The sequence below is a fragment of the Argopecten irradians genome, chromosome 14, assembly GCF_041381155.1.
Source record: "Argopecten irradians isolate NY chromosome 14, Ai_NY, whole genome shotgun sequence".
Classification (NCBI taxonomy): domain Eukaryota; kingdom Metazoa; phylum Mollusca; class Bivalvia; order Pectinida; family Pectinidae; genus Argopecten; species Argopecten irradians.
In genome coordinates this window covers 10,106,563-10,117,029 of record NC_091147.1, presented here as the reverse complement: position 1 = coordinate 10,117,029, position 10,467 = coordinate 10,106,563, and positions in this window count along the sequence as shown.

The window sequence follows — 10,467 nt, the reverse complement described above, 5'->3', positions numbered from 1 at the left end:
GAATACATTTGGAATTCCATTTTTCTTCCTAAATTATTTTCTTTTCTTTTTCCTAACGTCATATTTTATGTTGAATGTTGATCCCTATCAAGAAGGCTCTGACGTTTCTAGTTAATAGCAGCTTAGAACTGTCCCCTTAACGTTCAGTACAGAGGGGTTGTAGTAACTGGTTTGCACGTTGCCAGTAAAATAAGATCGCGTGGGTTTGGGGGTTCGGAGTCTTCATTTGTTAGGTTTAACTTTTAGACCATAATGCGTTTCGGCCAAAGGACATATCTAAGAGCCTCATCAAAAGAGTGCATGTTCAACATCACATATCCAAAACATGAGACGGTATCAAGGGAAACGTTATGACGTTTTAGTCTGTTAGAAAGAAGAGAAAAGTTCCCAAATTCAATCGCCCCTTATAATCATGCAATCGGGGAAGCAGGTACAATCCTTTTTTTTATTTCAGCATAATATTTTACTTAAAACTTATTTTTATTTTTGATTTCAGTATAGCAATTCCATAAGATAGCCATATTTCTAGACAGTTACAACATGACATAAGAACATGTGTGTAAGATAATAACGGGCATGACTGTATTTCAACATTAATAAAATGGAATATTCTAAACCTAAAATTGATATTATGAATGTCGATGGTACTTTTTAATTATATTGCTATGATATACATGTATATCAGTAATACAGAATGCAATCTTGCTTGTAGCGTGCTGGTATGGTTAGGTTAGTATCGTGCATTTCACAGTTTCTACCTCCTACAAACTACTACATTGATATCCCTAGATAAACTATTCATGCTTACTCTATACTGACCATCCTACTAGACAATGTATTTGTATGAGATAATGAGCTATCGGCCAGTTCGATATGTATCTAATGGCCAGACGGCTAAGTCATACGAAGTATTCAATCACAGTAAGTGATCGTTAGATCACTGTCGATCAATTAGACACTGCTGTTGTAACTTGACAAGCCTCTTGTGGTTGTCTCACATCTGTTAATATATATATTTAGTACATCACATGATAATTACAAGGAATGCGATTGGATAACAGCCATGATCTTTTTTGCGACAGTTTCCTGTCCTTCTTGACTACGGGAGACTATACCTGACTACGGGAACTATACCAAAGTATGGTACCCCAGGAATGAGCACGCGACCAAATAATATGACGTCATAATGAATGTCATGTGACGTACTAAATCTATTATGGCCCTTTCCCTCGGGAACAGTTCTCCTATAGTGTTGTCTGGCGAGGGTATAGTCCCCGAGTGGAAGACGAGGGGACTATACCTCGCCAGATAACACTATAGGAGAACAGTTTCCTCTGGAAAGGGCCATAATAGAATAAGAATACAAAAGTAACTCTTCATATTTTTGTAAAAGTAACACAGTGTCGTCTCGGGACAGAAAGAATACAAAAAATCTTATCGTCGCCAAAACACAGCTTATATTTTAACACAATGACCGTATATTTTCTGTTTATCCAACAACCAGCATTGTTGTTATCAGAACACAAGATACGGGACATAAATGTATATAACGTTACGTCACGGTACATAAGGTCCTCCATAACACTGGATAGCAATATTGATTAAGACAACAAGCATATCTTAAGATCATTACCCCTGCGCCCTGTGATCATTGACTGGGTGTGTTGTGTAAGTGTCCCAGCATGGGCCTACTTAATCCAAGGATGGTACAGTACTTCATCAGTTACGTTTTGTTATTTCCGGATTCCGCTGAACAGCGGTTGTGCGCAATACTGCAGTGCCTTTATTACATTAATTATATAATCTAATTGTGTGTGTATGGGGATGTAGTGGACCACTACTAGTAGTGCAGGATATTACGTATGCTTATAATACCCACTCCACATATAAGCACATATCTAAAGCGTATTAGGTTCACATAAGAAAATATTTTTAAGGATAACCGAAATGTTTTATTTGGCGGCCGCCAGATACTTAAGTGGCGGCCGCCAAATAATTATTTATTAAAATAAATTTCTGGCATATAGTTATCTGGCGGCCACCACTTAAGTATCTGGCGCCCGCCAGATAATTATTTGGTGGCCGCCAAATAAAACATTTTCGTTATCCTGAAAAACGTTTTCCTATGTGAGCCTAATACGCTTCCGTAGTACATATCGGATTAGGAAAGTTATTTCATTTTATCAACGTCTTAAAGCGGGATTCATGTAAAGTTTAATAACCAAATGTCCAAAGTGTATGTATTAATATAATATCTTCAAATTAGAAAATATAAACACCTCTTTCAGATTTATATAAAAATATATACAAATGTATAGCATTATCAATGGAAATATTATAAATTACACATGGAATGTGTGCGAATATACGTAGTCATAGTTTGTCTGTCTGGCCGCCTGTACACACAACTCCTATGGATGGGATTTTTCATTTGTGACATTAACCGCGCGAATATCATACACAGCTTTAAAATGATGAAGATATGTGTTTTACTCATACCAATATTGTTCTGCATTGCCATTTCGATTTACCCTGGTGTTTGTGAAATTGTGCACAGGGATACTTGACACGGGTAAAAATAGGGATATGTACGCATTTTGCTGAATTATATGTACATGCGTTATACATTCTTACAGACTAAACAAGACATCAATACAATTAATAAATGAAATCATAATTTTGTAACTCTGTATATCTGCCATTCTTGTATGTTTAATGATTCCTAGTTGTCATTTCATTTAACATTTTAATATGTTATTTTCGCTGTGTGTTGATATTTTGATATATCATATGTTTGTATAGGAGAAACACCTCAAACTGTGAAATAGTCAAGATAATGAATTGTTCGAAGCCCGTAAGGGCCGAGAACTATTCATTATCTTGACTATTCCACAGTTTGAGGTGTTTCTCATACTTAAAACATGGCACAGAATGTCTCTGGTACTTTCCACTATTACACTGGATATTATTTAACTATTCCACAGCTCCAGGTAAACCCTATTTAAACTTGAGACCTATCCATGATTCATTTCATTATCTCACTCAGAGTACAAGACTCATACTTTGCATGTTTTTTTAAAGATCCATGCACAGGTACTATATGGTACTCGCACTGAAACATTTACTCAGTTTAGTTTTCACAGTTTAACATGGAGCACCATAAATATGTAGCTCTGTATCCAGATTTAACACAGTAGTGATTATTTTTTTTATATAAATTTGAAGTGATTTGAGCAAAATTCTTTTCCCGTGCAGCACAGGCCTTAGAGGGAGCTAATAAAAATTTAGAGAGAAAAATCAACAAAATATTCCCCAATATTTTGGATCATGATACTACCGGTTGTATACACACAAAACGTGAAATCATGTGGCAGAAGAGTGTATTTTTTGAAAGTATTCATTCGGAATTATTATTTTCATGAAAAGTGTTGGGATGTAAAGTTTGATAGATGCCATTTTTATGAAATATGAAGTGATTTGGATATACGAACTATCGAAAAATCCCTCAAGTATCTGTTATTTATTTTAGCAGAGAATTCGGCATTTGTGTCATCGAATTTAATCTTAATCTTCTCTCTTCTGGATTTGTTAAAGTGGAATGAAGTGATGGAAATTGTATATATCGGTATTATGAAAATACATCACGACAACGTTGACAAGTACCAGAGTTAATCTTTAATCCATTTCTCCGTGGATTTGATAAATGAGAATGTATTTCTCACCACATTCTAAGCCATGTTCACCAGTCTCTTCTTTTACCTTCAACTGTGGAATAGTTACCTTTTCCTGTGGAGTAGTTCACAAACTATTCCATAGCAAAAGGTAACTAGTCAACAGTAGTAGGTGATAATACTAATAGTAGACTTTGCACCGACTTTATCTCAAGATATAACAATAGATGACATCGCAGCCATGTTTTAATTAATATTACGTCACTTCCGTTCGTTGTTAGGGAAGCGAATTTCCGTAAATAAGTCACCAGCCAGGAAGTCGTTCAGGAGTTGGTGTCTAGTTTATACATAGATGTCCATTATCATAGTTAAGTGTCTCGCCGGAAGTCTTCGTCAAAACATTTACAACCTACCTCCCTCTAATGCGGGCTACGGATCGCGTCAGAATAGGACGATAACAATCAACGAAGCACAGTTTAAGTGTAAAGGACAAAAACAACAATATTTAAATTAATGAAGAAATGATAACACTGATTCTCGTTTCATGTGACTGTAAACGACAGAGTTACTGTAATATATTGTAAATTGATCAGTGTCACGTCAACGGACATACCACAGCAATTAACCAGAAAAGCCTGGTCACCCATACACGGTGTGTAGTTTCGAAATGAAACCGCAGAAGAAGGTCCAAACATACGGATACCGGCGCGGATTCAGGACAGTGGTAATTCTACAAATAAATGAAACATTATATGAGAATAGCAACATATCACGAAATTTGGTCAAAAATAAAACAAAAGTTCGTGTACTTAAATAGATATGAGTCATAAGTAATCATTTTTTCGGAACTTGAAACAGCAACTTCGAATCACGTAATCTTGAACGAAAAAAAAACAGTAACAAACTAGAAGTTAGACAGTGGAAGTATTGTATTTCATGTGTTTGTGTGCAGAAATTTTGACGTTAAATAATATTTTCTGAATTGGTTATTTATTTATTTTACAGTGTTAATTCCTAATCTTTGTTTCCTTAATCATTTTAAAATATGTATGCTTAGCGCAGAAAAGTACCATGTTTCGCAATGTCAAAATCATTGACAAGTTTATGCTTGGTTTACCTTCCGATTCCTTCAATGCTTTTAATTCCGATGAAATTCGTCGATGTTCCGTTTCAAGGCATTCCATTCTTGCCTGTAGAGACTTGGTCATTTCCATGACTACAGAACTCACGCGATCGACGACGACCTGATCATTGGCGAGTTGGGTCCTTTCTTCTCCAATAAGCTGTGAACAACATGGCGAGTTTATATAGAACACAGCCATGAAGATCAGTAACACGGAGGTTAGTCTGGTGGACATTTTGTGGAACAGCAGCTATGTTGTTATACTACTGATACTGTGATGTGATGTGCTGTTGTTGTTAAATCCAGTGGTGAAAACAAACGGACGTCCGTTTATGGCTTTCTGTTAAGAGGGATGATGAGCAGCTGATGACCTAACTTAACCGGACATGCACTTTAATTTGAGTGGCGAGGACTTAACATTATACTTTTCTTGTAACTTGGGTCACGTTTTGTTTCGTGTATCGGGAATGATTCATTAAACCTATAATTGCTAGGCCATATAAACTTCTAAATATAAACTTTTAAATATTAAATATAAACTTTTAAATATTGAAAATACTAAGAATATTACAATAAACTGCGATTGAAGACTTCTGCAGAAAGATTAATTGTAAGTGTTTCTTAGAGCAATGGCGTACATGACGTCATTAGCCTATGGAATACGTGCAGGGTAACAATAATAATAACAAATATTAAATATATTTTTATTTATACAGGGTTGTATATTTAGTCCTAGTTACCACATGGCCCTGTTTAGGTATATACAATAGACAACGATCTATTTTTAAAAGCTTACAATTAAAAATGAAAATTATTGTCCACATTAATGAAAAATGGAAATGATAATAATTATATTTATTTAATTTTCAATCAGTGTAACAGTGTTTCTTATCGGCGTTTCCCCTACACATATTACACAATACCATGTGCAATCAATATGTTTTATTGTACCTCATCCACGTATTATTGCTTCTGATTAGTCAATACAGTATCACGTGATTAAAACAATCGTCATGCCATCTGTAATCCCGCTGCAAGGATTTAAATTCAGTAATGTCACCCCCGAATCGTTATGTCGCCCTGATTGTGTCACCCTCGCGTAAGCTTCATTCTAAAAAGCTAATTAAAACAAATAAATTGTTAATTTTCATAACGGGGGTGATGTTTCCCGCCGTCGTCCTAAATACCGTGCGGTATTTGATAGTTACTACGCCATACAGCAAACCAGCGAAATGAATTTCCACAATTATCATATATTACGCAGGAAATCTTACATATGTTTGGTGTTATTACCTCACCTGAAGTCATCGATATGTATTTTCGGGATTTTTGGAGCGAAATAACGACTTGCCCGCTCTCGAGTGACCATGTCACTATCATAAAAGGGGCAGACGAATTATTATTTTTCTTCAGTTACAAAAGTTACTTACTTTACACTACTACCACCATTGAAAAGTTATAAAAATATTCAAAATAATTAATTGCGTCCCGAAAAAAGTCCATATGACACTATGCACTATATGGAATGAAAGACTTCATGTCTGCGCATTCACCAAAAGCAAAATAAATTATTTTGGATGTATTTTTTGAATTAATTAAACATATATATACACAATCATACATCAGCTATTGGTCACATTGATGGCATCGTTACAATATTGTAGCTCAAAAGACTTTTAGACAGAAAATGGTGTCGTCTTTAGAGCTGCAATTGGGGCCTATTACTGCTAATGGAGCAAAGTAATGCTTATATAAACTATTACAAAGCGTTTGTTTGTATTTTATCGTACTTTTTATCACTTATCTACTAGGTAACAAAACTTAACCGTATGCAATATCTAATTCACAGCGAACCATTATTTTTTCACATATAAATATGAACTGTTTTCGAAATAAAAGTACAAATGTATATGGCAAGTCTACAATGGTGAACTTGACGTCTTGTGAAGGGTACATTAGATATTAAGAATGGTCGTTATGTTTGTGTTTTGGACAAACATTTTATATGAATGAATGTATACGCATGAAATAATTGGAAACATACAAAAAAAATGCAGAAAATTATGCCCGAGTGATTTTCTGAGGCAGTGCTCCACTAGGACACGTAAGCACCATTTCGTACCCGGCCGAAAGGTATAGTAGGTCGGGTACGTGTATTCGTTCTAGTATGTTTATGCTCTGTCGACGGTGGAGCATCTTTGATTAATAATTACGATCGTCCTCTTTCGTAGTCAACCTGTTCAAAACATATCATTATCTACACATGAACTATAACGTTATATCAGAGTTACCTCCCGTCAGCCGTATATAGGTGGTAATGGTTGTAGGGAGATTATAAGATGATTTTTTATCGTCGGATAGCCCCCGATAAAGGCATTTCAGCATTAAAAAAACCAACTGGCAAATCACAAGCATACATACGGAAACTTAATTTCAGAGCCAGGCAGTGTACCGTTATTCGATTCTTTTAATATAAACCACACTGCCTATCTTATATGCTGTCGCACAGTGTCCTGGGTGTGACAGTGATAATTACTCCTGGAGTATCGAGGGTGATTTTATCAATGAAAGAATAAGTTGTACAAAAACCAACCACCGAAGTGCTTGAACATTAAACAAATAACGATAAGTACTTTTATCCCACCGCAGGCCAGAATCTTCTTTTTCGACTGGTAAAAATGACGTTACGTGATATCCAAGATATAAAACAACATATTTTAATATATCAGGTCAGTAGAATAGCGTAATAGGTTACTGATACGGAGAATAAAAAAAAACCTTATTGGAATTGCCAACGATTTATTAACATATCCTCTGTTACTCAAACTTCTTTTGTTTTAATAGCGGAAAAGTAAGGCTAGGAAGGCTGTGGATTAAAACACGCTGTAGCACGTCTTTTTAAAACATAAACATCTCTCTCTTTTTCTCTTTTATTGTAATATTGTGTAATACATATGTGCTTCCTTAGTCGATATACATTGCACATGTTATTCAATGGAATAGCCCCACAAAATGGCTGCCATTATTGACAAATATGTGTTGGATGCTTAGAAATTTTATCGTTAAAGTATTTATAAAATTGGAGAGCTTCTTACACCATCTTCGAATATGTCAGAATGTCAGTGTAAGTACGAATTGCCATCGACGTCATATCTTGACGTTTTTGTATTTTGAAATCGACGTATTAAATGCATACTTACATTTGTGTTCATCAGTCAGACAGAATTCCCAGAAGGTACAGCCATTCTTCACAACTGTATTAATCAAAACAACGTCTATTTTAAAAATTCAATCGACCCGATCGGTCATGGTTGACGTCCTTCGACGATATTAGTCAGCATTGTAATTTGACTGGTTTCCTTGTAACCTACTAATTTCATTTAAGTCTTGTTCAATAACACAGTTTTTAAAGATTTGTTTGTCATATTTTTCATTCACGTTTTAGGCATTTTTCTGCATCCTTATTCTAAGAAATCATTCTTTAAACATAAAGTAATAATGACCCAGTATATTGTTATTACGAAATTATTTCAGTTTTTTATTAAGTATCGTTAATTTCAAATGCCGAAATTTTTTCAAAAGTCTGTTTCAGTGTTTAATCCCTAAACATGTCGTTCAGACATCGTGATCGATTCTTATTTTTAAAATTATATATAGAATAAAGCGATCGCCTGTTCTAACCTGGTGTGTTATTAGCAGCTGTTATTTCTCGTAGCGTTTTGAACTTCTCTTCCAGTTTTCCGACTCTTGTTTCAAGGTCGTTCATCTTTTCCAACAATGTCGATCTCACTCGCTTCAATACGGCTTGTTCAACAAAAGCATATCTCTTTTCTTCCCCGATCATCTGTGATTCTCCTATGATGTACAAATGAAGTATAACCAAAACGGACAGCGCGAGTGAGGTTTCTTTTGCAAACATATTTAAAAGAAAAGTATTTGCAATGCTCTTTCTCTGAGTTACGTCTGCAAACTGTTGTTCATGATATAAACTAAGAGATAAGCACTTGATGCAGCTGATTCATCTCAAGTGTGAAGACAATTCCGTCCGGGTAGTAAGGGAAATGTTACATTATAAAGTGTCATAACAATGACATCCTGGTCCGGAGGAGCTAGCACTTCAGCAGACACGTAATCAGCTGGTATCATAGGGTTGACATAATAACATGACCGACAGGTTCATGCTCTGTTTACATACAGAGTTATCCCCTCTTGTTGGTAGGTACAGATAACATACACTCCGGCAATATTCGACAACATTAAAACACACATGGCCGTAATATTTACGACATTTAAAACACAGTCACATAAAATGTTACTTTTCCTAATGGCGAAGATTTATTAATAGTAACTAGAAAATATGCTGTCAAAATAAAATGAGATCGGTATTAAATTGGCATTAAATATTTCTACCTTAAATGCAGGGTTACAAAGAAAAGGAGAAACAAACAGACAAACAGACAGGCATTTTTCATTTCTTCTTTCAAGAGATTATGTCAATCAATCAATACATATGTGTTACATTTCAATTTACATATGTTACATATATGTATATTATAAATAGAACATTTAAGACACAGAAATTCATGGAACTGAGTTCATCTCTTTAATCATTTCCTAGATATTTATAGACATATTCACCATTAGATTTTCTCATTCATACTCATGCAGTTGTACACAGAAGCGATCTCCAAATACAATGTTACATTGGCTTTTGTCATCTAAATTTGAAAAATTAAACAGAATATAATAGGGAACCTCTAAATCTTTATAATACATATTGTTTTAAGGTACATTTCTTGCTGCTTATTTAAAAAATGTTTTCGACTTCTCTGTTACACCTTTTTGTGTGGTGTTCCGGCCATTGATACTTGTGTGTATGATACTATTGTGTTGTGCCGAGTAGGGAGTTTTTGTCCATCTCCTGAACTTATTATAACACGTTGATATGTGAAACTATCTTGAAAACCTGCAGCTTTTAGGACATTTCCTAATTCAGCTGCAGCTTCAGTATAAATGGCGGTGATGGTTAAAACGGAGTATCTACAGATTACGTGATATAACATCTCCAAAGTAGATTTTGGATGAACAAAGTTATGATTTAATATTTACCACCATAAGCGTAGATTTTATAATTTCGGTTTGGTTTTTAATGTACCCATTAGAGGCGAGACGACATTTCGAGCGGACAGGGAAATATCTACCTAGCATATTTTTCGTACAATTCCCGATTCATCAGACCATAACTTCGTCAATACTTGGCCAATTTTGTTCAACAAGCACTCATTGAAGATATGCGTCAATGGTGTATAGAGCCTATTTATTAAAAAATCACGATTTAAGAAAATAGGTCCGTTTTTCTCGACCGCGTAGTTCATACCCTTGATACTATAATATATGTGTAGTATTAACGGTTAGCTTATAACAGTGGAATTTTTCATATACGTTTTCTTATATACAGCGATGGCACAGATAATAAAGGCCAACTACCTTTCCGAAATGGCTTTTGACTTTTAAAATCGGACTATAAAACGAGATTGTTAATTTTGTAGTGTCGCAAAAGTTAATAATACATTTATCATCACTGTCTGAACAATTTAATTAAAAGTAAATTAAATGTTAACATTCATAATGTTTCCCGTCGTCCTCCTAATTACAGCGATAGTTGACTGACAC